The sequence below is a fragment of the Citrus clementina genome, unplaced genomic scaffold (assembly GCF_000493195.1).
Source record: "Citrus clementina cultivar Clemenules unplaced genomic scaffold, Citrus_clementina_v1.0 scaffold_4, whole genome shotgun sequence".
Lineage (NCBI taxonomy): Eukaryota > Viridiplantae > Streptophyta > Magnoliopsida > Sapindales > Rutaceae > Citrus > Citrus x clementina.
Genome location: NW_006262274.1, coordinates 11,617,119 through 11,623,926, shown reverse-complemented (window position 1 = coordinate 11,623,926; position 6,808 = coordinate 11,617,119). Strand labels below are relative to the sequence as shown.

The window sequence follows — 6,808 nt, the reverse complement described above, 5'->3', positions numbered from 1 at the left end:
GCCGTTCGGTGAATTTTGACTGCACACTCTCGGATTTCTGTTGCAATGATGCTACCCACATCTATGGGCAGCCCTTGAACAAGGACATATAACAAAACTAATCGTTCTTGTGAAACTATAGTAGTGTGAGTGGTGGGCATAAGCCTAGATTTCAAAAATTCCACCCACACCTTAGTAATAGGTTTCAAATCTATCATGTTAACCACACGTCCTTCCTCGTTAACCCATGATGCCCCTTCAATGGTCAGAATTGTAAAACTGGTAATCCACTTTTTTGGGGTTAACTTATCATGCAATTTAGCATACTCACAAGTAATCTCAGCAGGTAAGTTATAAAAAGCATTGATAACACGGGAGTCCAATGGAACAAGAGTATTTCTTACCCAGATGTTGTGCTTATCAGGGCTTACTAAATTGGCATAAAATTCTTTTACCACCGGTAGCACAGGGTTGCGAAGGTGTTTGCAAAACTCTATCCATCCTCGCTTTGCTGCAGCATTGTGAATTGTTTTCACAATTCCAATGAGTTGGTCTGGAAATTGAAACCCTTTCTCTTCCAGAATCCGAAGTGGCTCTATGAATTCTTTGTATTTTTCCTCAGCGTGGTAACTCTGGAATCGTGATGGATCTTTGAGGCGGCTGGCTGTGTTCTTGTATCTCGGCATTGCTGCAGCAGTAACAGGTTGAAGTTACTGTTTCTGAGAATAAAAAGAGAAGAAAAGTTTAAGAGTTAGGAGAGTTGGACTTGCGAAAGAGATGAGGAATAGTGGCGTGGACACTAAGTACAGTGACTCCTATTTATAGTGGACTGTAATATGAAGATAACTACAGTAATTAGAGATAATTGAGGGAATAAAATATTTAAATTAAATGTGCATATCCCAAAATTATCAGTTATTGAAATTAAAGCTGTGATTTCAGAGATTTGTTTCCGTAATTTCTATCCATATCCGAGCGTCCATCTGTCACGATTTCATCTCCAACGGTAAGTGAAGGCTCCAACCTTTAATTTACTGTAACGGGAAAAATTATTGCTGTAGCCCCCCCTTTGCTCATTCCAACAACGGGTACAAAATTCATACCAAAGCGTCTGACACGTGGTTGTTGTCCTCTGAGTTCTGCCACCAAATGCTTGCACTTGTCAATATGAGATTCAGTTGCCGCTTTTATTTCAAACTTAAATTAAGTCTAAAATTATGAAAATAAATAGATTAAATAAAATCGAAAATAAGGAATGCAATAATGTAAAATGACAAAAATAAATGGTGAAAATGGCAAAACACGATTAACGAAAATATTAAAGAGAAAATAGTAAAGAGGAATATTTATCCATTAAACCAAAGGATATCAAAATTGGTTTATAGTGGCTGGTTCCCCAATGGGTTGCCTCCCGCGAAGCGCTTGATTTAAGGTCCTTCAGCCTGACCTTTTGTCTTTGCTCAATAGCTGGGTTCTTGAAGGAGTAACACCTCCTTTGAACCTTCTGCTGCTGGATGTATGTAATGCTTAACCCTGTGTCCATTAACCTTGAATTAGTGGCCTTTTTGTTCATCCAAAAGATCAACAGCTCCATGAGGGTAAGATTTTAACAGTTTAAACAAGCCAGACCATCGTGACTTGAGCTTTCCCGGAAACAATCTTAGTCTTGTATTGTATAGCAACACTAATTGACCAGGGGTGAACTGCCTATGTTGAATATGCTTGTCATGCCAGTGTTTTATTCTCTCTTTATAAATTCTGGCATTTTAATACGAAAATAACCTTAATTCATCAAGCTCACAAAGTTGAAGCTTCTCATGTTCTGCTGCAGCATTCATATCCCAATTTAGTTTCTTCAGTGCCCAGTGTGCCTTATGCTCGAGCTCTAGGGGCAAATGACAGGCCTTGCCATAAACAATTCGGTAAGGAGACATACCGAGTGGGGTTTTGTATGCTGTTCTGTAGGCCCATAAAGAGTCATGCAAATGTAAAGACTAATCCTTCCTTGTTGGGTTCACCATTTTTTCTAAGATCTTTTTAATTTCTCTATTGGATACTTCAGCTTGACCATTTGATTGTGGGTGATATGCTGTTGCTACCTTGTGTCTGACTCCATATTTTATCATTGCTGCAGCAAAGATTTTATTGCAAAAATGTGCACCTTCATCACTAATAATTGCTCTAGGAGTGCCAAACTTGGAGAAAACATTTTTTTGAAGAAAAGTTACCATGGTTTTAGCATCATTGGTAGGTAATGTTGTAGCTTCCACCCACTTGGAGACATAATCTACGGCAACTAGGATATATAAGTTTCCAAATGATGGGGGAAAGGGACCCATAAAATCTATTCCCCAAACATCAAAAACTTCCACGTCCAGTATGTTGGTCAATGGCATCTCATGTCTGCTAGTTATGTTCCCTGTTCTTGGACATCTGTCACAACCTTTAACAAAGTCATAAGCGTCTTTAAAAATAGTGGGCCAAAAATAACCTGATTGCATAATTTTGGCAGCTGTTCTGTGCCCCCCAAAATGTCCTCTGTATGCTGCAGCATGACAGGACTTTAGTATTTGAGGTATTTCGTCTACTGCAACACATCTTCTTATTACTTGATCTGAGCATAGCTTATATAGATGTGGGTCATCCCACTGATAGCTCTTAACATCATGAAGAAACTTCTTTTTCTCTTGAAACTTCAGCTCAGGTGGTAGCAACCCACTTACTAGATAATTAGCAAAGTCTGCATACTAAGGAGATTCTGACTGCTGCAACATCTGTGCTTGTTGTACTACCAACAGCTGTTCAACAGGAAAAGTTTCAGCGATGCCCTTCATTGTCAATGTACTAGTGTCTGCTTCCAACCTTAACAAGTGGTCTGCCACTTGATTCTCAGTCCCATTTCTATCTTTAATTTCCAGATCAAATTCTTGAAGCAATAAGATCCATCTGATTAGTCTTGGTTTGGCATCCTTCTTTGAAATTAAATATTTGATGGCTGCATGGTTTGTGTAAACAGTTACTTTAGTACCTACCAGGTAAGTTTTGAATTTGTCAAAAGCAAAAACTACTGCCAACAACTCTTTCTCTGTAGTGGTGTAATTGATCTGTGTTGGAGTGAAAGTTTTGCTTGCATAATATATGGAATGAAAAACCGTATCCTTCATTTGCCCTAATACTGCTCCCACAGAATGATCACTAGCATGACACATCAATTCAAATGGTAAATTCCAATCTGGAGATATAACTACTGGAGCAGTAATGAGGGCTTTCTTTAATTCGCCAAATGCTTGCAGGCATTCTTTGTCAAAGTGAAATGGTTTGTCATGCTCCAGCAATGAACACAGAGGCTTGGCGACTTTGGAAAAATCCTTAATGAATCTTCTGTAGAATCCAGCATGACCCAGAAAACTCCTAATCCCCTTTACTGAAGTTGGGGGTGGCAGTTTATCTATTACCTCTATCTTGGCTTTGTCTACCTCAATACCCTCCTTGGATATCTTGTGACCCAACACTATTCCTTCTTGCACCATGAAATGACACTTCTCCCAATTAAGTACTAAGTTGGTCATCTCACATATTTTAAGAACTTCTTCCAAGTTGTGTAAACAATTATTGTATGTTTCTCCAAAAACTGAGAAATCATCCATGAAAACTTCCAAAGTTTGCTCTACCATATCGAAAAATATAGACATCATGCATCTCTGAAATGTTGATGGAGCATTGCATAGCCCAAATGGCATTCTTCTGAAGGCAAATGTTCCATAAGGACAAGTAAATGTAGTATTCTCTTGATCCTCTGGTTCTATAGCAATCTGGTTGTAGCCTGAATACCCATCTAAGAAACAGTAGTATTATTTTCCTGCAAGTCTGTCCAGCATCTGATCTATGAATGGAAGTGGGAAATGGTCCATCCTTGTGGCTTTGTTGAGCTTCTTGTAATCCATACACACTCTTCATCCAGTCACTATCCTTGTAGGAATGAGTTCATTCCTCTCATTAGCCATTACTATTATCCCTCCTTTCTTTGGAACACACTGAACTGGGCTTACCCATGAGCTATCTGATATTGGGTATATGATTCCAGCATCCAACTATTTGATGATTTCCTTCTTTACCACTTCTTTCATAATAGGATTCAGCCTTCTCTGGTGCTCTACCGAATTACTGGAACAGTCTTCTAACAGGATCTTATGCATACATATTAATGGGCTGATACCCTTTATATCTACCATGGTCCATCCAATTGCTCTTCTGTATTTTCCCAGCAAATCCATTAGGCTTTGTTCTTGACCTACATCCAAAGTAGAAGAAATGATTACAGAGAGTGTGTTATTTTGACCAAGATAAGCATACTTTAAGTGTGAAGGTAACATTTTTAATTCAAGACTAGAGGGTGATTCAATAGATGGTAAAGTTGTTTTTACTTCCCTGTCTGAAAGATTCAGGTGTTCAATAGCTCTGTTGTGCCTATTAGATTGCTGTTTGTCCATCCAATCAGTTTGAATTGCTGCAACATCTTCCTCTTCAACCTCCTCAAAGGTGGTGACTTTATTAAGTACATCACTGCAGCATCTGTCCACTCTGCTTGCTACAACAAGATCCACTACACTGAGGAAATTGTAATCTTATATTTCATCAGGGTTTCGCATAGCCTCTAGTACATTAAATGTGACTTGTTGATCATTTACTCTCATGGTCAGCTCTCCTTTCTGTACATCTATCAGAGTCTTTCCAGTTGCTAGAAATGGTCTGCCAAGTATAATGGGCACTTCTTTGTCAGTTTCAAAGTCCAGCACAATGAAATCCACAGGGAAAATGAATTTGTCAACCTTCACCAGTACATCCTCTATCTTTCCTTCAAGATATGCATGAGATCTGTCAACCAATTGCAGAGTGACAGTTGTTGGTCTGCACTCCCCTACTCCAAGCTGCTTAAACACAGATAATGGTATCAAATTAATACTAGCTCCCAGATCACAAAGTGCTCTGCCAGTATACCTATTCCCTATAGAACAGGGTATTGTAAAACTCCCTGGATCTTTTAATTTTATTAGAATTTTACTCTGAAGATATGGCTACTTTCCTGTGTTAGAGCAACAGTTTCAAACTCTCCCAGCCTTCTTTTTCGTGCCAAGATATCTTTTAGAAATTTTACATAATTTGGCATTTGCTCCAAAGCTTCCACAAAAGGTATGTTTATGTTTAGTTGCTTCAGCACTTCCAGAAATTTGCTGAACTGCTTGTCTTATTTTTGCTTCTGGAACCTTTTAGGGAAGGGTGGTGGATGTCTAAACTGCTGGTTAGATTCAGGAGGTACCAAACTTTGTTTGTTTAAGTTAGTGCAGGTTATGGCTACTGGTGTTGTAACTTTTTTTTCAGCAAGTTCTGGTTGAATTTCTTTTACAGTTGCTGTAGCTGGATCCCTTGAATCTGTGTCTTGATGGGGAGTCTGCTGTAACAGACTTCCCTTTTGAGTTGGTTTTTAAGATGAATTGCATTCCATCCCATTTTTTGTTACCTCAAATGGTATATCAACATGCTTTCCAGATCTCAGACTAATCACTTTGCAGTGTTCTTTGCTCTCTCTCCTAGGATCTTCTGTGTTGCTAGGTAGCTAGTTGTCCCATTTGGTTTTCAAGATTTCTCAAGGATACAGCTTGACTCTACACAACTGCTTCATTCTTTGCAATGTACTCCTTAATTAATACTTCCAATGAAGTGATTGGATCCTGATTGACATGTTTTTGCCCTTGGCTTTGTTGATGAAAACCAGGTGGTTGTGGTTGTGTGTTTCTACTTAGCCCATTCAATGCTGGAGCATTTTGATTCTAATTGCTTCATGAGAAATTTGGGTGTTGTTTCCAGCCTGGGTTGTAAGTATTTGAATATGGGTTGTTATGAGGTTGTTGATTGAAGTTACCCACATAATTTACTGAGGCTGGATTTCTAGGACAATTATCAAAATCATGATCTTCACTACAGTAAACACAAGAAAGTTCAGTAACTTGCTTTACTGTTGCTGGAGCAGCTGTCATGGCTTTTACCATATTAGTCAATGAAGTTACTTCAGCTGATAGGGCTATAATTGCATCAATACTGTGTACCCCTGCTGATCCTCTGGCTACTGGTTGCCTAGCTGAAGGCCATTAGTAGTTATTATTGGCAATTCTCTCCAAAAATTCGTAAGCTTCAGTGTAGGATTTGGATAACAGGGCCCCGTTTGCTGAAGCATCCACCATTAACCTTGTACTCGAGTTTAATCCATTATAGAAAGTTTCCAATTGAATGCAACAGGGGAAACCATGATGAGGACACCTTCTGAGCAATTCCTTGAATCTTTCCCAAGCCTCGTACAAACTCTCATTTTCAATTTGATGGAATGAGGTAATCTCATTCCGTAATTTTGCATTCTCTGTTGGTGGAAAGTATTTCATTAGGAATTTATCAGCCAATTCATTCCATGTAGTGATGGAATCAGATGGTAATAAATTTAACCATGCTCTTGCTCGATCCCTTAAGGAATAAGGAAAAAGCCTCAGCCTTAAGGCATCTTGCGTTGCTCCAGCAATCTTAAAAGTATCACTTACTTCCAAGAATAATTTAAAATGGAGATGAGGATCTTCATTTGGCAAACCATTGAATTGCCCAACTGTTTGCAACATTTGAAACATCACTGGTTTTAACTCAAAGTTGGTACCATCTACTTCAGGTCTGATGATGCCAGGGTGGACAACTTGAGGAGTTAGCACGGCATAATCTCGTATAGCTCTGTCCCTGTCGTCTGCCATGTAAATAATATTGTTATTTTCTGGCTGTCTCCCGTTAGCAT

General features: G+C 38.9%; 1 non-coding gene across 1 annotated transcript; it reads left to right on the top strand.

Annotated features, from left to right (window-relative positions):
* The first annotated feature begins 6,276 nt into the window (after window positions 1-6,276).
* Window positions 6,277-6,384, top strand: LOC112099446. Its single transcript, XR_002906247.1, has one exon. It is a non-coding gene; the product is annotated as a small nucleolar RNA R71 (small nucleolar RNA).
* Window positions 6,385-6,808: the final 424 nt, after the last annotated feature.